Source organism: Pleurodeles waltl, chromosome 5, assembly GCF_031143425.1.
Source record: "Pleurodeles waltl isolate 20211129_DDA chromosome 5, aPleWal1.hap1.20221129, whole genome shotgun sequence".
NCBI classification, from domain to species: domain Eukaryota; kingdom Metazoa; phylum Chordata; class Amphibia; order Caudata; family Salamandridae; genus Pleurodeles; species Pleurodeles waltl.
This window is the reverse complement of record NC_090444.1, coordinates 6,870,759-6,893,747: the sequence shown is the minus strand read 5'-3', so window position 1 is coordinate 6,893,747 and position 22,989 is coordinate 6,870,759.

The window sequence follows — 22,989 nt, the reverse complement described above, 5'->3', positions numbered from 1 at the left end:
TGTCACTGGGACCCTGCTGGTCAGGACCCCAGTGCTCATAAGTTTGTGGCCTATATGTATGTGTCACTGGGACCCTGTCACACAGGGCCCCAGTGCTCATAGGTGTGCATGTATGTGTTCCCTGTGTAGTGCCTAACTGTCTCACTGAGGCTCTGCTAACCAGAACCTCAGTGGTTATGCTCTCTCATTACTTTCAAATTGTCACTAACAGGCTAGTGACCAATTTTACCAATTTACATTGGCTTACTGGAACACCCTTATAATTCCCTAGTATATGGTACTGAGGTACCCAGGGTATTGAGGTTCCAGGAGATCCCTATGGGCTGCAGCATTTCTTTTGCCACCCATAGGGAGCTCTGACAATTCCTACACAGGCCTGCCACTGCAGCCTGAGTGAAATAATGCACACATTATTTCACAGCCATTTTCACTGCACTTAAGTAACTTATAAGTCACCTATATGTCTAACCTTTACCTGGTAAAGGTTAGGTGCAAAGTTACTTAGTGTGAGGGCACCCTGGCACTAGCCAAGGTGCCCCCACATTGTTCAGGGCAAATTCCCCGACTTTGTGAGTGCTGGAGACACCATTATATGCGTGCACTACACATAGGTCACTACCTATGTGTAGCTTCACAATGGTAACTCCGAATATGGCCATTTAACATGTCTAAGATCATGGAATTGCCCCCTCTATGCCATCCTGGCATAGTTGGCACAATTCCATGCTCCCAGTGGTCTGTAGCACAGACCCTGGTACTGCCAAACTGCCTTTTCTGGGGTTACACTGCAGCTGCTGCTGCTGCCAACCCCACAGACAGGCTTCTGCCCTCCTGGGGTCCAGCCAGCCCTGGCCCAGGATGGCAGAACAAAGGACTTCCTCAGAGAGGGGGTGTTACACCCTCTCCCTTTGGAAAATGGTGTGAAGGCAGGGGAGGAGTAGCCTCCCCCAGCCTCTGGAAATGCTTTGTTGAGCACAGAGGTGCCCAATTCTGCATAAGCCAGTTTGCACCGGTTCAGGGACCCCTCAGCCTTGCCTGGGCGTGAAACTGGACAAAGGAAAGGGGAGTGACCACTCCCCTGACCTGCACCTTCCCTGGGAGGTGCCCAGAGCTCCTCCAGTGTGCTCCAGACCTCTGCCATCTTGGAAACAGAGGTGCTGCTGGCACACTGGACTGCTCTGAGTGGCCAGTGCCCTCAGCTGACGTCAGAGACTCCTTCTGATAGGCTCCTTCAGGTGTTGCTAGCCTATCCTTTGTCCTAAGTAGCCAAACCCTCTTTTCTGGCTATTTAGGGTCTCTTTCTTTGGGGATTCCTCAGATAACGAATGTAAGAGCTCATCAGAGTTCCTCTGCATCTCTCTCTTCACCTTCTGCCAAGGAATCGACTGCTGACCTCGCTGGAAGCCTGCAAAACTGCAACAAAGTAGCTAAGACGACTACTGCAACCTTGTAACGCCGCTCCTGCTGCCTTCTCGACTGTTTTCCTTGGTGTGCATCCTGTGGGGGTAGTCTGCCTCCTCTCTGCATCAGAAGCTGCGAAGAAATCTCCCGTGGGTCGACGGAATCTTCCCCCTGCCAACGCAGGCACCAAAAAGCTGCATCACGGTCCCTTGGGTCTCCTCTCACGACGACGAGCGAGGTCCCACGAATCCAGCAAGACTGTCCAAGAGACCCACACGGTCCAGTGACTCTTCAGTCCAAGTTTGGTGGAGGTAAGTCCTTGCCTCCCCACGCCAGACTGCATTGTTGGTTTTCACGACTTTTGCAACTTCTCCAGCTCCCGTGCACTTCCGGCAGAAATCCTTTGTGCACCCGGAAGCTGGGGTCCCCGGCACTCTAACCTGCATTGCACGACCTCCTAAGTTGTTCTCCGGCGACGTGGGACTCCTTTGTGTGACTTCAGGCGAGCACCGTTTCACGCATCCTTGTAGTGCCTGTTTCTGGCACTTCTCCGGGTGCTATCTGCTGCTGTGAGGGCTCCTTGTCTTGCTCGACATCCCCTCTATCTCCTGGTCCAATTTGCACCGTCCTGGTCTATCCTGTGCCACAGCAGCGTCCAAAAAAACCAACCGCACGATTTCCAGCTAGCAAGGCTTGTTGGTGTCCATCCGGCGAGAAAACACTTCTGTACGACTCTCCAAGGCGTGGGGGTTCCATCCTCCAAAGGGGAAGTCTCTAGCCCTTGTCGTTCCTGCAGTATTTAGAGTTCTTCAGCCTAGTAAGAGCTTCTTTGCACCAACAGCTGGCATTTCTTGGGCATCTGCCCATCTCCGACTTGCTTGTGACTTTTGGACTTGGTCCCCTTGTTCCACAGGTACCCTCAGTCAGGAATCCATCGTTGTTGCACTGCTGATTTGTGTTTTCCTTGCATTTTCCCTCTATCACGACTTCTGTGTCTTTAGGGGAACTTCAGTGCACTTTGCACTCACTTTTCAGGGTCTTGGGGTGGGGTATTTTTCTAACCCTTGCTATTTTCTAATAGTCCCAGCGACCCTCTACAAGGTCACATAGGTTTGGGGTCCATTCGTGATTCACATTCCACTTTTGGAGTATATGGTTTGTGTTGCCCCTATCCCTATGTGCTCCCATTGCATCCTATTGTAATTTTACACTGTATGCACTGTTTTCTAAGACTATACTGCTTATTTTTGGTATTGTGTACATATATCTTGTGTATATTTCTTATCCTCATACTGAGGGTACTCACTGAGATACTTTTGGCATATTGTCATAAAAATAAAGTACCTTTATTTTTAGTATAACTGTGTATTGTGTTTTCTTATGATATTGTGCATAATCATTTGTGGTACTGTAGTAGCTTCACACGTCTCCTAGTTCAGCCTAAGCTGCTCTGCTAAGCTACCATTATCTATCAGCCTAAGCTGCTAGACACCCTCTACACTAATAAGGGATACCTGGGCCTGGTGCAAGGTGTAAGTACCCCTTGGTACTCACTACAAGCCAGTCCAGCCTCCCACATTGGTTGTGCAGCGGTGGGATAAGTGCTTTGAGACTACTTACCACTCTTGACATTGTACTTTTCATAAGAGAAAAATATACAAAACAAGTTCAGTGTATGTACACATAACTAAAAAGTTTTGCATTTCCTCTTTTCACTGTTTTCTAAGTGCTGAAAAGTACTTCTAAACTTTCTAAAAAGTTCTAAAAAGTTTTTTTCTGTCTTTCTAAAAGTTCTGAAAAACTTTTTCTTCACTTTTTCTATCACTTAACTCTTTCTAAAAATATCTGGCACAGGCCAAAATGTTGATCTGTCCAAACTCGCATATGATCACCTTAGCTGGAAAGGAGCAAGGAGTCTCTGCATAGAAAGAGGTTTGAGTGTACGGAAGAATCCTTCTTTAGAACTGTTATTAAACATGCTTAGAGAACAAGATAAGGCCATAAGTGCCCAATCTGTTGAAAAAGTAGTAGTAGCTAATGGTTCTCAATCTGATCCAGGGACTCCCCAGGAGAAAGATTCAAGAAAGAAACTTCCTAGCCTGCCCATTACTAGACAGTCTAGCATAGTTGGTACTGAAGTAGAGTCACACCATACAGATGGTGTTGTCTCACATCATAGCAAGAGTATTCCTTCTCACTACAGTAGAAGTGAAGTTCCTGTTAGCCAAGCTGTTAGGGTGCCCTCTGTAAGGGATAGGTCTCCTTCTGTTCATTCCCATCACACTTCTGTTTCTAGAAATGTCCCTCCCACCCACCCTGATGACAGAATGTTGGAAAGGGAGCTCAATAAGTTGAGAGTGGAGACTTCCAGACTGAAGCTTAAGAAGCAACAGCTGGATTTAGATAGACAATCTCTAGAGATTGAAAAGGAAAGACAGAAGCTGGGTTTAACTACCCATGGTGGCAGCAGCAGTATTCCCCATAGTCATCCTGTAAAAGAGCATGATTCCAGGAATCTGCACAAGATAGTTCCCCCTTATAAGGAGGGGGATGACATTAACAAGTGGTTTGCTGCACTTGAGAGGGCTTGTGTTGTTCAAGATGTCCCTCAAAAGCAGTGGGCTGCTATCCTATGGCTATCATTTAGTGGTAAGGGTAGAGACAGACTCCTTACTGTGAAAGAAAGTGATGCCAACAATTTCACTATTCTTAAGAGTGCACTCCTTGATGGTTATGGCTTAACCACTGAACAATACAGGATAAAGTTCAGAGAGACCAAAAAGGAGTCTTCACAAGATTGGGTTGATTTCATTGACCATTCAGTGAAGTCCTTGGAAGGGTGGTTACATGGCAGTAAAGTGACTGACTATGAAGGCCTGTATAACTTGATCCTGAGAGAGCATATTCTTAATAATTGTGTGTCAGATTTGTTGCACCAGTACTTGGTAGACTCTGATCTGACCTCTCCCCAAGAATTGGGAAAGAAGGCAGACAAATGGGTCAGAACAAGAGTGAACAAAAAAGTTCATATAGGGGGTGACAAAGATGGCAAGAAGAAGGATGGTAAGCCTTCAGAGAAAGATGGTGAAAAATCTCAAGATAAGCAAGGGGATAAGGGTAAAACCAAAGATTCCACTTCAAATCTTTAAACACTCTTCAGGGGGTGGAGATAAAACACATTCTTCCTCTTCTTCTCAACCTACACAATTTAAAAAGCCTTGGTGCTTTGTGTGTAAAAATAGAGGCCATAGGCCAGGGGATAAGTCCTGTCCAGGTAAACCCCCTGAGCCTACCACCACTAATACATCAAGCTCTAGTGCCCCTAGCAGTAGTGGTACTAGTGGTGGGACTGCTGGCAACAGTCAAGCAAAGGGTGTAGTTGGGTTCACTTATGGGTCCATAGTAGAAACTGGGGTAATCAGTCCCAAGACAGTTTCTGTCACACCTAGTGGCATTGGCCTTGCCACACTGGCTGCTTGTCCCCTTACAATGAATAAGTACAGGCAGACAGTTTCAATAAATGGTGTTGAGGCCTTGGCCTACAGGGACACAGGTGCCAGTTTCACTTTGGTGACTGAAAACCTAGTGGCTCCTGAACAACACATCATTGGACAACAGTATAAAATTATTGATGTCCATAACTCCACTAAGTTTCTTCCCTTAGCTATAATTCAGTTTAGTTGGGGTGGAGTTACTGGCCCTAAGCAGGTGGTGGTATCACCTAGCTTACCTGTAGACTGTCTCTTAGGTAATGACCTAGAGGCCTCAGGTTGGGCTGATGTAGAGTTTTATGCCCATGCAGCCATGCTGGGCATCCCTGAGGAATTGTTCCCTCTCATTTCAAGTGAAATGAAAAAGCAAAGGAGAGAAGGCCTGAAAACTCAGGATCCCTCTCCATCAGCAGGTAAAAAGGGTATCACAGTATCCCCTAACCACCCTACCATTCAGGATACCATTCCTGTGGTGGGAGAAACCTCTCCTGGGGTGGCACCTGTTCCAAGGGAATCATCAGCTGGCGAAGCTGGACTCCCTGAGGTAAAAGTACCTCTCTGTGGGATAACTAACATTGGTGAGAAAAAGAGCACCATTTTAGTTAACATGGAGCATCCCTCCAACCCTCCCAGAGAAACTTTAGTGCAGAAACCCTGCACTGCCTCACAACACTTAGGACAGCATCCCTGCCCTAGTGTGGAGCTCATAGGACAGCATTCCTGCCCTGCTCCAACTCAAGAGAAACAGCATCCCTGTTCTCTCTTCCAGCCATATGGACAAAGTTTTTGCCCAGCTATGGCTTTTCTGAGACAGCATCCCTGTGAGAAAGTAGCCTCTTTCTAGCCTTGTTACCCCCACTTTTGGCCTGTTTGTGAGTGTATGTCAGGGTGTTTGTCACTGTTTTCACTGTCTCACTGGGATACTGATGGCTAGGCCCCAGTGCTCATAGTGAAAACACTATGTTTTCAGTATGTTTGTTATGTGTCACTGGGACCCTGCTGGTCAGGACCCCAGTGCTCATAAGTTTGTGGCCTATATGTATGTGTCACTGGGACCCTGTCACACAGGGCCCCAGTGCTCATAGGTGTGCATGTATGTGTTCCCTGTGTAGTGCCTAACTGTCTCACTGAGGCTCTGCTAACCAGAACCTCAGTGGTTATGCTCTCTCATTACTTTCAAATTGTCACTAACAGGCTAGTGACCAATTTTACCAATTTACATTGGCTTACTGGAACACCCTTATAATTCCCTAGTATATGGTACTGAGGTACCCAGGGTATTGAGGTTCCAGGAGATCCCTATGGGCTGCAGCATTTCTTTTGCCACCCATAGGGAGCTCTGACAATTCCTACACAGGCCTGCCACTGCAGCCTGAGTGAAATAATGCACACATTATTTCACAGCCATTTTCACTGCACTTAAGTAACTTATAAGTCACCTATATGTCTAACCTTTACCTGGTAAAGGTTAGGTGCAAAGTTACTTAGTGTGAGGGCACCCTGGCACTAGCCAAGGTGCCCCCACATTGTTCAGGGCAAATTCCCCGACTTTGTGAGTGCTGGAGACACCATTATATGCGTGCACTACACATAGGTCACTACCTATGGGTAGCTTCACAATGGTAACTCCGAATATGGCCATTTAACATGTCTAAGATCATGGAATTGCCCCCTCTATGCCATCCTGGCATAGTTGGCACAATTCCATGCTCCCAGTGGTCTGTAGCACAGACCCTGGTACTGCCAAACTGCCTTTTCTGGGGTTACACTGCAGCTGCTGCTGCTGCCAACCCCACAGACAGGCTTCTGCCCTCCTGGGGTCCAGCCAGCCCTGGCCCAGGATGGCAGAACAAAGGACTTCCTCAGAGAGGGGGTGTTACACCCTCTCCCTTTGGAAAATGGTGTGAAGGAAGGGGAGGAGTAGCCTCCCCCAGCCTCTGGAAATGCTTTGTTGAGCACAGAGGTGCCCAATTCTGCATAAGCCAGTTTGCACCGGTTCAGGGACCCCTCAGCCTTGCCTGGGCGTGAAACTGGACAAAGGAAAGGGGAGTGACCACTCCCCTGACCTGCACCTTCCCTGGGAGGTGCCCAGAGCTCCTCCAGTGTGCTCCAGACCTCTGCCATCTTGGAAACAGAGGTGCTGCTGGCACACTGGACTGCTCTGAGTGGCCAGTGCCCTCAGCTGACGTCAGAGACTCCTTCTGATAGGCTCCTTCAGGTGTTGCTAGCCTATCCTTTGTCCTAAGTAGCCAAACCCTCTTTTCTGGCTATTTAGGGTCTCTTTCTTTGGGGATTCCTCAGATAACGAATGTAAGAGCTCATCAGAGTTCCTCTGCATCTCTCTCTTCACCTTCTGCCAAGGAATCGACTGCTGACCTCGCTGGAAGCCTGCAAAACTGCAACAAAGTAGCTAAGACGACTACTGCAACCTTGTAACGCCGCTCCTGCTGCCTTCTCGACTGTTTTCCTTGGTGTGCATCCTGTGGGGGTAGTCTGCCTCCTCTCTGCATCAGAAGCTGCGAAGAAATCTCCCGTGGGTCGACGGAATCTTCCCCCTGCCAACGCAGGCACCAAAAAGCTGCATCACAGTCCCTTGGGTCTCCTCTCACGACGACGAGCGAGGTCCCACGAATCCAGCAAGACTGTCCAAGAGACCCCCACGGTCCAGTGACTCTTCAGTCCAAGTTTGGTGGAGGTAAGTCCTTGCCTCCCCACGCCAGACTGCATTGTTGGTTTTCACGACTTTTGCAACTTCTCCAGCTCCCGTGCACTTCCGGCGGAAATCCTTTGTGCACCCGGAAGCTGGGGTCCCCGGCACTCTAACCTGCATTGCACGACCTCCTAAGTTGTTCTCCGGCGACGTGGGACTCCTTTGTGTGACTTCAGGCGAGCACCGTTTCACGCATCCTTGTAGTGCCTGTTTCTGGCACTTCTCCGGGTGATATCTGCTGCTGTGAGGGCTCCTTGTCTTGCTCGACATCCCCTCTACCTCCTGGTCCAATTTGCACCGTCCTGGTCTATCCTGGGCCACAGCAGCGTCCAAAAACGCCAACCGCACGATTTGCAGCTAGCAAGGCTTGTTGGTGTCCATCCGGCGAGAAAACACTTCTGTACGACTCTCCAAGGCGTGGGGAATCCATCCTCCAAAGGGGAAGTCTCTAGCCCTTGTCGTTCCTGCAGTATTTAGAGTTCTTCAGCCTAGTAAGAGCTTCTTTGCACCAACAGCTGGCATTTCTTGGGCATCTGCCCATCTCCGACTTGCTTGTGACTTTTGGACTTGGTCCCCTTGTTCCACAGGTACCCTCAGTCAGGAATCCATCGTTGTTGCACTGCTGATTTGTGTTTTCCTTGCATTTTCCCTCTATCACGACTTCTGTGTCTTTAGGGGAACTTCAGTGCACTTTGCACTCACTTTTCAGGGTCTTGGGGTGGGGTATTTTTCTAACCCTTGCTATTTTCTAATAGTCCCAGCGACCCTCTACAAGGTCACATAGGTTTGGGGTCCATTCGTGATTCACATTCCACTTTTGGAGTATATGGTTTGTGTTGCCCCTATCCCTATGTGCTCCCATTGCATCCTATTGTAATTTTACACTGTATGCACTGTTTTCTAAGACTATACTGCTTATTTTTGGTATTGTGTACATATATCTTGTGTATATTTCTTATCCTCATACTGAGGGTACTCACTGAGATACTTTTGGCATATTGTCATAAAAATAAAGTACCTTTATTTTTAGTATAACTGTGTATTGTGTTTTCTTATGATATTGTGCATAATCATTTGTGGTACTGTAGTAGCTTCACACGTCTCCTAGTTCAGCCTAAGCTGCTCTGCTAAGCTACCATTATCTATCAGCCTAAGCTGCTAGACACCCTCTACACTAATAAGGGATACCTGGGCCTGGTGCAAGGTGTAAGTACCCCTTGGTACTCACTACAAGCCAGTCCAGCCTCCTACATTGGTTGTGCAGCGGTGGGATAAGTGCTTTGAGACTACTTACCACTCTTGACATTGTACTTTTCATAAGAGAAAAATATACAAAACAAGTTCAGTGTATGTACACATAACTAAAAAGTTTTGCATTTCCTCTTTTCACTGTTTTCTAAGTGCTGAAAAGTACTTCTAAACTTTCTAAAAAGTTCTAAAAAGTTTTTTTCTGTCTTTCTAAAAGTTCTGAAAAACTTTTTCTTCACTTTTTCTATCACTTAACTCTTTCTAAAAATATCTGGCACAGGCCAAAATGTTGATCTGTCCAAACTCGCATATGATCACCTTAGCTGGAAAGGAGCAAGGAGTCTCTGCATAGAAAGAGGTTTGAGTGTACGGAAGAATCCTTCTTTAGAACTGTTATTAAACATGCTTAGAGAACAAGATAAGGCCATAAGTGCCCAATCTGTTGAAAAAGTAGTAGTAGCTAATGGTTCTCAATCTGATCCAGGGACTCCCCAGGAGAAAGATTCAAGAAAGAAACTTCCTAGCCTGCCCATTACTAGACAGTCTAGCATAGTTGGTACTGAAGTAGAGTCACACCATACAGATGGTGTTGTCTCACATCATAGCAAGAGTATTCCTTCTCACTACAGTAGAAGTGAAGTTCCTGTTAGCCAAGCTGTTAGGGTGCCCTCTGTAAGGGATAGGTCTCCTTCTGTTCATTCCCATCACACTTCTGTTTCTAGAAATGTCCCTCCCACCCACCCTGATGACAGAATGTTGGAAAGGGAGCTCAATAAGTTGAGAGTGGAGACTTCCAGACTGAAGCTTAAGAAGCAACAGCTGGATTTAGATAGACAATCTCTAGAGATTGAAAAGGAAAGACAGAAGCTGGGTTTAACTACCCATGGTGGCAGCAGCAGTATTCCCCATAGTCATCCTGTAAAAGAGCATGATTCCAGGAATCTGCACAAGATAGTTCCCCCTTATAAGGAGGGGGATGACATTAACAAGTGGTTTGCTGCACTTGAGAGGGCTTGTGTTGTTCAAGATGTCCCTCAAAAGCAGTGGGCTGCTATCCTATGGCTATCATTTAGTGGTAAGGGTAGAGACAGACTCCTTACTGTGAAAGAAAGTGATGCCAACAATTTCACTATTCTTAAGAGTGCACTCCTTGATGGTTATGGCTTAACCACTGAACAATACAGGATAAAGTTCAGAGAGACCAAAAAGGAGTCTTCACAAGATTGGGTTGATTTCATTGACCATTCAGTGAAGTCCTTGGAAGGGTGGTTACATGGCAGTAAAGTGACTGACTATGAAGGCCTGTATAACTTGATCCTGAGAGAGCATATTCTTAATAATTGTGTGTCAGATTTGTTGCACCAGTACTTGGTAGACTCTGATCTGACCTCTCCCCAAGAATTGGGAAAGAAGGCAGACAAATGGGTCAGAACAAGAGTGAACAGAAAAGTTCATACAGGGGGTGACAAAGATGGCAAGAAGAAGGATGGTAAGCCTTCAGAGAAAGATGGTGAAAAATCTCAAGATAAGCATGGGGATAAGGGTAAAACCAAAGATTCCACTTCAAATCTTAAACACTCTTCAGGGGGTGGAGATAAAACTAATTCTTCCTCTTCTTCTCAACCTACACAATTTAAAAAGCCTTGGTGCTTTGTGTGTAAAAATAGAGGCCATAGGCCAGGGGATAAGTCCTGTCCAGGTAAACCCCCTGAGCCTACCACCACTAATACATCAAGCTCTAGTGCCCCTAGCAGTAGTGGTACTAGTGGTGGGACTGCTGGCAACAGTCAAGCAAAGGGTGTAGTTGGGTTCACTTATGGGTCCATAGTGGAAACTGATGTAATCAGTCCCAAGACAGTTTCTGTCACACCTAGTGGCATTGGCCTTGCCACACTGGCTGCTTGTCCCCTTACAATGGATAAGTACAGGCAGACAGTTTCAATAAATGGTGTTGAGGCCTTGGCCTACAGGGACACAGGTGCCAGTTTCACTTTGGTGACTGAAAACCTAGTGGCTCCTGAACAACACATCATTGGACAACAGTATAAGATTATTGATGTCCATAACTCCACTAAGTTTCTTCCCTTAGCTATAATTCAGTTTAGTTGGGGTGGAGTTACTGGCCCTAAGCAGGTGGTGGTATCACCTAGCTTACCTGTAGACTGTCTCTTAGGTAATGACCTAGAGGCCTCAGGTTGGGCTGATGTAGAGTTTTATGCCCATGCAGCCATGCTGGGCATCCCTGAGGAATTGTTCCCTCTCATTTCAAGTGAAATGAAAAAGCAAAGGAGAGAAGGCCTGAAAACTCAGGATCCCTCTCCATCAGCAGGTAAAAAGGGTATCACAGTATCCCCTAACCACCCTACCATTCAGGATACCATTCCTGTGGTGGGAGAAACCTCTCCTGGGGTGGCACCTGTTCCAAGGGAATCATCAGCTGGCGAAGCTGGACTCCCTGAGGTAAAAGTACCTCTCTGTGGGATAACTAACATTGGTGAGAAAAAGAGCACCATTTTAGTTAACATGGAGCATCCCTCCAACCCTCCCAGAGAAACTTTAGTGCAGAAACCCTGCACTGCCTCACAACACTTAGGACAGCATCCCTGCCCTAGTGTGGAGCTCATAGGACAGCAGCCCTGCCCTGCTCCAACTCAAGAGAAACAGCATCCCTGTTCTCTCTTCCAGCCACATGGACAAAGTTTTTGCCCAGCTATGGCTTTTCTGAGACAGCATCCCTGTCTGGCATTTCCATCACTACAAATAGGTTCAGTGGACAATTCCCACTGCTCTAAACTAAAACTTACTGATAGAAACTCTGAAAATACATCTTCACATTGTTGCTTAGCTAAAAAACTTCAAACAGGGTGGTTTACATCCCCACAGGGAAGTAACCATATAGTGGATGATAAAGGGAGTAACCAGTCTATTGCAGAGCTACTCTCTACTTATCACCACTTAGACAATAAAGTCTCAACTGGCCAAGGTTAGCCTTATTGTCCTTCGTTTGGGGGGGGGGGTTGTGTGAGAAAGTAGCCTCTTTCTAGCCTTGTTACCCCCACTTTTGGCCTGTTTGTGAGTGTATGTCAGGGTGTTTGTCACTGTTTTCACTGTCTCACTGGGATACTGATGGCTAGGCCCCAGTGCTCATAGTGAAAACACTATGTTTTCAGTATGTTTGTTATGTGTCACTGGGACCCTGCTGGTCAGGACCCCAGTGCTCATAAGTTTGTGGCCTATATGTATGTGTCACTGGGACCCTGTCACACAGGGCCCCAGTGCTCATAGGTGTGCATGTATGTGTTCCCTGTGTAGTGCCTAACTGTCTCACTGAGGCTCTGCTAACCAGAACCTCAGTGGTTATGCTCTCTCATTACTTTCAAATTGTCACTAACAGGCTAGTGACCAATTTTACCAATTTACATTGGCTTACTGGAACACCCTTATAATTCCCTAGTATATGGTATTGAGGTACCCAGGGTATTGAGGTTCCAGGAGATCCCTATGGGCTGCAGCATTTCTTTTGCCACCCATAGGGAGCTCTGACAATTCCTACACAGGCCTGCCACTGCAGCCTGAGAGAAATAATGCACACATTATTTCACAGCCATTTTCACTGCACTTAAGTAACTTATAAGTCACCTATATGTCTAACCTTTACCTGGTAAAGGTTAGGTGCAAAGTTACTTAGTGTGAGGGCACCCTGGCACTAGCCAAGGTGCCCCCACATTGTTCAGGGCAAATTCCCCGACTTTGTGAGTGCTGGAGACACCATTATATGCGTGCACTACACATAGGTCACTACCTATGTGTAGCTTCACAATGGTAACTCCGAATATGGCCATGTAACATGTCTAAGATCATGGAATTGCCCCCTCTATGCCATCCTGGCATAGTTGGCACAATTCCATGCTCCCAGTGGTCTGTAGCACAGACCCTGGTACTGCCAAACTGCCTTTTCTGGGGTTACACTGCAGCTGCTGCTGCTGCCAACCCCACAGACAGGCTTCTGCCCTCCTGGGGTCCAGCCAGCCCTGGCCCAGGATGGCAGAACAAAGGACTTCCTCAGAGAGGGGGTGTTACACCCTCTCCCTTTGGAAAATGGTGTGAAGGCAGGGGAGGAGTAGCCTCCCCCAGCCTCTGGAAATGCTTTGTTGAGCACAGAGGTGCCCAATTCTGCATAAGCCAGTTTGCACCGGTTCAGGGACCCCTCAGCCTTGCCTGGGCGTGAAACTAGACAAAGGAAAGGGGAGTGACCACTCCCCTGACCTGCACCTTCCCTGGGAGGTGCCCAGAGCTCCTCCAGTGTGCTCCAGACCTCTGCCATCTTGGAAACAGAGGTGCTGCTGGCACACTGGACTGCTCTGAGTGGCCAGTGCCCTCAGCTGACGTCAGAGACTCCTTCTGATAGGCTCCTTCAGGTGTTGCTAGCCTATCCTTTGTCCTAAGTAGCCAAACCCTCTTTTCTGGCTATTTAGGGTCTCTTTCTTTGGGGATTCCTCAGATAACGAATGTAAGAGCTCATCAGAGTTCCTCTGCATCTCTCTCTTCACCTTCTGCCAAGGAATCGACTGCTGACCTCGCTGGAAGCCTGCAAAACTGCAACAAAGTAGCTAAGACGACTACTGCAACCTTGTAACGCCGCTCCTGCTGCCTTCTCGACTGTTTTCCTTGGTGTGCATCCTGTGGGGGTAGTCTGCCTCCTCTCTGCATCAGAAGCTGCGAAGAAATCTCCCGTGGGTCGACGGAATCTTCCCCCTGCCAACGCAGGCACCAAAAAGCTGCATCACGGTCCCTTGGGTCTCCTCTCACGACGACGAGCGAGGTCCCACGAATCCAGCAAGACTGTCCAAGAGACCCCCACGGTCCAGTGACTCTTCAGTCCAAGTTTGGTGGAGGTAAGTCCTTGCCTCCCCACGCCAGACTGCATTGTTGGTTTTCACGACTTTTGCAACTTCTCCAGCTCCCGTGCACTTCCGGCGGAAATCCTTTGTGCACCCGGAAGCTGGGGTCCCCGGCACTCTAACCTGCATTGCACGACCTCCTAAGTTGTTCTCCGGCGACGTGGGACTCCTTTGTGTGACTTCAGGCGAGCACCGTTTCACGCATCCTCGTAGTGCCTGTTTCTGGCACTTCTCCGGGTGCTATCTGCTGCTGTGAGGGCTCTTTGTCTTGCTCCACATCCCCTCTACCTCCTGGTCCAATTTGCACCGTCCTGGTCCATCCTGGGCCACAGCAGCGTCCAAAAACGCCAACCGCACGATTTGCAGCTAGCAAGGCTTGTTGGTGTCCATCCGGCGAGAAAACACTTCTGCACGACTCTCCAAGGCGTGGGGGATCCATCCTCCAAAGGGGAAGTCTCTAGCCCTTGTCGTTCCTGCAGTATTCACAGTTCTTCAGCCTAGTAAGAGCTTCTTTGCACCAACAGCTGGCATTTCTTGGGCATCTGCCCATCTCCGACTTGCTTGTGACTTTTGGACTTGGTCCCCTTGTTCCACAGGTACCCTCAGTCAGGAATCCATCGTTGTTGCACTGCTGATTTGTGTTTTCCTTGCATTTTCCCTCTATCACGACTTCTGTGTCTTTAGGGGAACTTCAGTGCACTTTGCACTCACTTTTCAGGGTCTTGGGGTGGGGTATTTTTCTAACCCTTGCTATTTTCTAATAGTCCCAGCGACCCTCTACAAGGTCACATAGGTTTGGGGTCCATTCGTGATTCACATTCCACTTTTGGAGTATATGGTTTGTGTTGCCCCTATCCCTATGTGCTCCCATTGCATCCTATTGTAATTTTACACTGTATGCACTGTTTTCTAAGACTATACTGCTTATTTTTGGTATTGTGTACATATATCTTGTGTATATTTCTTATCCTCATACTGAGGGTACTCACTGAGATACTTTTGGCATATTGTCATAAAAATAAAGTACCTTTATTTTTAGTATAACTGTGTATTGTGTTTTCTTATGATATTGTGCATAATCATTTGTGGTACTGTAGTAGCTTCACACGTCTCCTAGTTCAGCCTAAGCTGCTCTGCTAAGCTACCATTATCTATCAGCCTAAGCTGCTAGACACCCTCTACACTAATAAGGGATACCTGGGCCTGGTGCAAGGTGTAAGTACCCCTTGGTACTCACTACAAGCCAGTCCAGCCTCCTACAATCCCTGTCTGGCATTTTCATCACTACAAATAGGTTCAGTGGACAATTCCCACTGCTCTAAACTAAAACTTACTGATAGAAACTCTGAAAATACATCTTCACATTGTTACTTAGGTAAAAATCTTCAAACAGGGTGGTTTACATCCCCACAAGGAAGTAACCATATAGTGGATGATAAAGGGAGTAACCAGTCTATTGCAGAGCTACTCTCTACTTATCACCACTTAGACAATAAAGTCTCAACTGGCCAAGGTTAGCCTTATTGTCCTTCGTTTGGGGGGGGGGTTTGTGAGAAAGTAGCCTCTTTCTAGCCTTGTTACCCCCACTTTTGGCCTGTTTGTGAGTGTATGTCAGGGTGTTTGTCACTGTTTTCACTGTCTCACTGGGATCCTGCTAGCCAGGCCCCAGTGCTCATAGTGAAAACCTTATGTTTTCAGTATGTTTGTTATGTGTCACTGGGATCCTGCTAGTCAGGACCCCAGTGCTCATAGGTTTATGGCCTATATATATGTGTCACTGGGACCCTGCCACACAGGGCCCCAGTGCTCATAAGTGTGCCTGACTGTGTTACCTGTGTAGTGCCTAACTGTCTCACTGAGGCTCTGCTAACCAGAACCTCAGTGGTTATGCTCTCTCATTACTTTCAAATTGTCACTAACAGGCTAGTGACCAATTTTACCAATTTACATTGGCTTACTGGAACACCCTTATAATTCCCTAGTATGTGGTACTGAGGTACCCAGGGTATTGGGGTTCCAGGAGATCCCTATGGGCTGCAGCATTTCTTTTGCCACCCATAGGGAGCTCTGACAATTCTTACACAGGCCTGCCACTGCAGCCTGAGTGAAATAACGCACACGTTATTTCACAGCCATTTTTACTGCACTTAAGTAACTTATAAGTCACCTATATGTCTAACCTTTACCTGGTAAAGGTTAGGTGCAAAGTTACTTAGTGTGTGGGCACCCTGGCACTAGCCAAGGTGCCCCCATATTGTTCAGGGCAAATTCCCCGACTTTGTGAGTGCTGGAGACACCATTATATGTGTGCACTACACATAGTTCACTACCTATGTGTAGCTTCACAATGGTAACTCCGTATATGGCCTTGTAACTTGTCTAAGATCATGGAATTGCCCCCTCTATGCCATCCTGGCATAGTTGGCACAATTCCATGCTCCCAGTGGTCTGTAGCACAGACCCTGGCACTGCCAAACTGCCTTTTCAGGGGTTTCACTGCAGCTGCTGCTGCTGCCAACCCCACAGACAGGCTTCTGCCCTCCTGGGGTCCAGCCAGGCCTGGCCCAGGATGGCAGAACAAAGGACTTCCTCAGAGAGGGGGTGTTACACCCTCTCCCTTTGGAAAATGGTGTGAAGGCAGGGGAGGAGTAGCCTCCCCCAGCCTCTGGAAATGCTTTGTTGGGCACAGATGTGCCCAATTCTGCATAAGCCAGTCTACACTGGTTCAGGGACCCCTCAGCCCCTGCCTGGGCGCGAAACTGGACAAAGGAAAGGGGAGTGACCACTCCCCTGACCTGCACCTCCCCTGGGAGGTGCCCAGAGCTCCTCCAGTGTGCTCAAGACCTCTGCCATCTTGGAAACAGAGGTGCTGCTGGCACACTGGACTGCTCTGAGTGGCCAGTGCCCACAGTGACGTCAGAGACTCCTTTCTGATAGGCTCCTTCAGGTGTTGCTAGCCTATCTTTCTTCCTAAGTAGCCAAACCCTTTTTTCTGGCTATTTAGGGTCTCTGTCTTTGGGGATTCCTCAGATAACGAATGCAAGAGCTCATCAGAGCTCCTCTGCATCTCCCTCTTCACCTTCTGCCAAGAAATCGACTGCTGACCGCGCTGGAAGCCTGCAAAACTGCAACAAAGTAGCTAAGACGACTACTGCAACATTGTAACGCCACTCCTGCTGCCTTCTCGACTGTTTTTCTTGGTGGTGCATCCTGTGGGGGTAGTCTGCCTCCTCTCTGCATCAGAAGCTGCGAAGAAATCTCCTGTGGGTCGACGGAATCTTCCCCCTGCTAACGCAGGCACCAAAAGCTGCATCTATGGTCCCTTGGTTCTCCTATCACGATGACGAGCGAGGTCCCACGAATCCAGCAAGACTGTCCAAGTGACCCCCACAGTCCAGTGACTCTTCAGTCCAAGTTTGGTGGAGGTAAGTCCTTGCCTCCCCACGCCAGACTGCATTGTTGGTTTTTGCAACTTTTGCAAATTCTCCGGCTCCTGTGCACTTCCGGGGGAAATCCTTTGTGCACCCCCAAGCTGGGGTCCCCGGCACTCTAACCTGCATTGCACGACTTCCTAAGTTGTTCTCCGGCGACGTGGGACTCCTTTGTGTGACTTCAGGCGAGCACCGTTTCACGCATCCTTGTAGTGCCTGTTTCTGGCACTTCTCCGGGTGCTATCTGCTGCTGTGAGGGCTCCTTGTCTTGCTCGACGTCTCCTCTACCTCCTGGTCCAATTTGCACCGTCCTGGTCTATCCTGGGCCACAGCAGCATCCAAAAACGCTAACCGCACGACTTGCAACTAGCAAGGCTTGTTGGCGTCCATCCGGCGGAAAAACACGTCTGCACGACTCTCCAAGGCGTGGGGGATCCATCCTCCAAAGGGGAAGTCTCTAGCCCTTGTCGTTCCTGCAGTATTCACAGTTCTTCAGTCCAGTAAGAGCTTCTTTGCACCAACAGCTGGCATTTCTTGGGCATCTGCCCATCTCCGACTTGCTTGTGACTTTTGGACTTGGTCTCCTTGTTCCACAGGTACCCTCAGTCAGGAATCCATCGTTGTTGCATTGCTGATTTGTGTTTTCCTTGCATTATTCCCCTATCACGACTTCTAAGTATTCAGGGGAACTTCAGTGCACTTTGCACTCACTTTTCAGGGTCTTGGGGTGGGGTATTTTTCTAACCCTTACTATTTTCTAATAGTCCCAGCGACCCTCTACAAGGTCACATAGGTTTGGGGTCCATTCGTGATTCACATTCCACTTTTGGAGTATATGGTTTGTGTTGCCCCTATCCCTATGTGCTCCCATTGCATCCTATTGTAATTTTACACTGTATGCACTGTTTTCTAAGACTATACTGTCTATTTTTGGTATTGTGTACATATATCTTGTGTATATTTGGCATCCTCATACTGAGGGTACTCACTGAGATACTTTTGGCATATTGTCATAAAAATAAAGTACCTTTATTTTTAGTATAACTGTGTATTGTGTTTTCTTATGATATTGTGCATATGGCATTTGTGGTACTGTAGTTGCTTCACACGTCTCCTAGTTCAGCCTAAGCTGCTCTGCTAAGCTACCATTATCTATCAGCCTAAGCTGCTAGACACTCTATACACTAATAAGGGATACCTGGGCCTGGTGCAAGGTGTAAGTACCCCTTGGTACTCAGTACAAGCCAGTCCAGCCTCCTACAGCATGTTAAATAGAAACTCTTTTGTAGGGTTCTGTCCTATCACTAAACCTCTTTCTAAGCAGATTCTCCTTAGGCTCTTGTAATTCAAATTGTCAGAAGTTGTATTGACCATTTTAAGAGCTGACTCTACTATAGATATGATAGCAAAAGGTTTAGAGACAGTGAGAAGGAAGAAAAAGTTTCAGAAATTTTTAAAGAACAGAGAAAAAACGTTTTCTAACTTTTAGAAAACTTTTAGAAGTTTTAGAAAACTTTTCAGAACTTTGTAAAAAGTTTAAGAGGAGAAAAGCAAAACTTTTTGGTTAAGTGTACATACACTGAACTATTTTGTATATTATTCTCTTATGAAAAGTACACAATGACAAAGTGGTAAGTAGTTACAAGTACTTATCCCACTGCTGCACATCCAGGGCCGTATTTATACTCTGGTTGCGCCGAATTTGCGTGGTTTTTTTCGACGCAAATTCGACGCTAAACTAACGCCAACTAACGCCATATTTATACTATGGCGTTAGAGGCGTCTAGCGCCAAAGTTCCCGGAATGTGCGTCATTTTTTAGCGTGAACCCCTTCCTTGCGTTAATGATATGCAAGGGAGGCGTTCCCGTCTTAAAAAATGACTCCCAGGCCTTTACGTGGTATTTATACTCCCGGGCAAAAATGACGCCCGGGAGTGGGCGTGGCCAAAAACGGCGCATTTGCGCCGCTTTTTAACGCCTGGGTCAGGCATGGCGTTAAGGGACAAGTGGGCTCAAAATGAGCCCAGAGTGCCCTCCCCTGCCCCCAGGGACCCCCCCTGCCACCCTTGCCCACCCCAGGAGGACACCCAAGGACGGAGGGACCCATCCCATGGACATTAAGGTAAGTTCAGGTAAGTATTTTTTTTTAAAATTTTTGTGGCATTTGGGGCCTGATTTGTGCCCCCCTACATGCCACTATGCCCAATGACCATGCCCAGGGGACATAAGTCCCCTGGGCATGGCCATTGGGAAAGGGGGCATGACTCCTATCTTTACAATGATAGGAGTCATGTTGATGGGGGATGGGCGTCGAAAAAAAATGGCGCAAGTCGGGTTAAGACGATTTTTTAGCGTCAACCGGACTTGCGCCATTTTAAGACGCCCTAACGTCATTTTTTCCCAACGCCGGCGCTGCCTGGTCTACGTGGTTTTTTTCCACGCACACCAGGCAGCGCCGGTCTGATTGCGCCGTCTAACGCCATTCCATAAATACGGCGCCCGCATGGCGCTTCAGAATGGCGTTAGACGGCGCAAAATATTTTGACGCTAAACTGCGTTAGCGCAGTTTAGTGTCAAAAAGTATAAATATGGGCCCCAATGTAGGAGGCTGGCCTGGCTTGTAGGGTGTACCAGAGGTACTTACACCTTGTGCCAGGTCCAATTATCCCTTATTAGTGTAGAAGAGGTGTTTCTAGCAGCTTAAGCTGATAGAAGGTAGCTATGGCAAAGCAGCTTAGGCTGAACTAGGAGACATGTAAAGCTCCTACTATACCACTGGTGTCATATTCACAATATCATAAGAAAACACAATACACAGAGTTACTAAAAATAAAGGTACTTTATTTTTATGACAATATGCCAAAAGTATCTCAGTGAGTACCTTCAGTCTGAGCATAAGTTATATACAAAAGATATATGTACACAAACCAAAATTAGGTAAGTAATAGCAAGAAAAGTAATGCAAACAGTGTAGAATTACAGTAGATTGCAATAGGAGCACATAGGTATAGGGGCAACACAAACCATATACTCCAAAAGTGGAATGCGAACCACGAATGGACCCCCAAACCTATGTAAGCTTGTAGAGGGTCGCTGGGACTGTCAGAAAACAGTAAGGGTTAGAAAAATAGCCCACCCCAAGACCCTAAAAGGTAGGTGTAAAGTGCACCTACTACCCCCGGAGAGCACAGAAGTCGTGATAGGGCGATTCTGCAGGAAGGACAAACACCAGCAATGCAACAACAGTGGATTTCCAGACCTGAGTACCTGTAAGACAAGGGGACCAACTCCAATAGTCGCGACAGTGTAGAGAATGGGCAGGAGCCCAGGAAATGCCAGCTGAGGGTGCAAGGAAGCTACCACCGGATGGAAGAAGCTTGGAGTTCTGCAAGAAAGAGAGCTAGGGACTTCTCCTTTGGAAGACGGATGTCCCACTTCGCGATGAAGCTTGCAGAGGTATTCCCATGCAGAAAGACCACAAACAAGCCTTGCTAGCTGCAAGGGTTGCGGTAGAGGTATTTGGGTGCTGCTGTGGCCCAGAAGGGACCAGGATGTCGCCACTTGGAGGAGGAGACAGAGGGGGCGCCCAGCAACTCAGGGAGCCCTCACAGAAGCAGGCAGCACCTGCAGAAGTACCTGAACAGGCACTTGGAAGAAGAGTGAACCGGAGTCCACGCAAAGTCACAAAATGGAGTCCCACGACACCGGAGGACAACTCAGAAGGTTGTACACTGCAGGACAGAGTGTCGGGACCCAGGCTTGGCTGTTCGCGAAGGAAATACTGGAAGAGTGCACAGGAGCCGGAGCAGCTGCAAATCACGCGGTACCCAGCAATGCAGTCTAGTGTGGGGAGGCAAGGACTTACCTCCACCAAACTTGGACTGAAGAGTCACTGGACTGTGGGAGTCACTTGGACAGAGTTGCTGAGTTCCAGGGACCATGCTCGTCAGGATGATAGGGGACCCAGAGGACCAGTGTTGCAGTCTTTTGGTGCCTGCGTTAGCAGGGGGAAGATTCCGTCGACCCACGGGAGATTTCTTCAGAGCGCCTGGTGCAGGGTGAAGGCAGGCTACCCCCAGAGCATGCACCACCTGGAAACAGTTGAGAAAGCCGCAGGATGAGGCGATACAAGGTTGCTAGTAGTCGTCATACTACTTTGTTGCGGTTTTGCAGGCATCCTGAGCAGTCAGCAGTCGATCCTTTGGTAGAAGGTGAAGCGGGAGATGCAGAGGAACTCTGATGAGCTCTTGCATTCGTTATCTAAAGAATTCCCCAAAGCAGAGACCCTAAATAGCCAGAAAAGGAGGTTTGGCTAGCAGGTTAGAAAGATTGGCTACCAAGAGAGGTAAGAGCCTATCAGAGGGGGTCTCTGACGTCACCTGCTGGCACTGGCCACTCAGAGCAGTCCAGTGTGCCCCCTACACCTCTGTTTCCAAGATGACAGAGGTCTGGGACACACTGGAGGAGCCCTGGGCACCTCCCCTGGGAGGTACTGGTCAGGAGAGTGGTCACTCCCCTTTCCTTTGTCCAGTTTCGCGCCAGACCAGGGCTGGGTGATTGCTGAACCGGTGTAGACTGGCTTATGTAGAGATGGGCACCATCTGTGCCCATCAAAGCATTTCCAGAGGCTGGGGGAGGCTACTCCTCCCCAGCCCTTCACACCTATTTCCAAAGGGAGAGGGTGTAACACCCTTCCTCAGAGGAAATCCTTTGTTCTGCCTTCCTGCGCCAGGGCTGCCTGGACCCCAGGAGGGCAGAAACCTGTCTGAGGAGTTGGCAGCAGCAGCAGCTGCAGTGAAAACCCCAGAAAGGCTGTTTGGCAGTACCCGGGTTCTGTGCTAGAGACCGGGGGGATCATGGAATTGTCACCCCAATACCAGAATGGTACTGGGGTGACAATTCCATGATCCTAGACATGTTACATGGCCATGTTCGGAGTTACCATTGTGACGCTATACATAGGTATAGTGCACATGTGTAATGGTGTCCCCGCACTCACAAAGTCCGGGGAATTTGCCCTGAACGATGTGGGGGCACCTTGGCTAATGCCAGGGTGCCCACACACTAAGTAACTTGCCACCCAACCTTAACGAAGTGTAGGTTAGACATATAGGTGACTTATAAGTTACTTATGTGCAGTGTAAAATGACTGTGAAATAACATGGACGTTATTTCACGCAGGCTGCAGTGGGAGGCCTGTGTAAAAATTGTCTGAGCTCCCTATGGGTGGCAAAAGAACTGCTGCAGCCCATAGGGATCTCCTGGAACCCCAATACCCAGGGTACCTTAGTACCATATACAAGGGAATTATATGGGTGTACCAGTGTGCCAATGAGAATTGGTAAATTTAGTCACTAGCTTGCAGTGACAAATTTGGAAAGCAGAGAGAGCATAAACACTGAGGTTCTGGTTAGCAGAGCCTCAGTGATACAGTTAGGCACCACACAGGGAACACATACAGGGCACATACTATGAGCCCTGTGGTCCTGTCTGGCAGGATCCAGTGACACAAGGGCTAAAACAACATACATACAGTGAAATATGCGCTCTCTGGGGGTTGTAGGTGCACTTTACACCTACCTTACAGGGTCTTGGGGTGGGCTATTTTTCTAACCCTCACTGTTTTCTTACAGTCCCAGCGACCCTCTACAAGCTCACATAGGTTTGGGGTCCATTCGTGGTTCGCATTTCACTGTTGGAGTATATGGTTTGTGTTACCCCTATACCTATGTGCTCCTATTGCAATCTACTGTAACTTTACATTGCTTGCATTACTTCCTTTTGCTATTTACTGCATAATTTTGGTT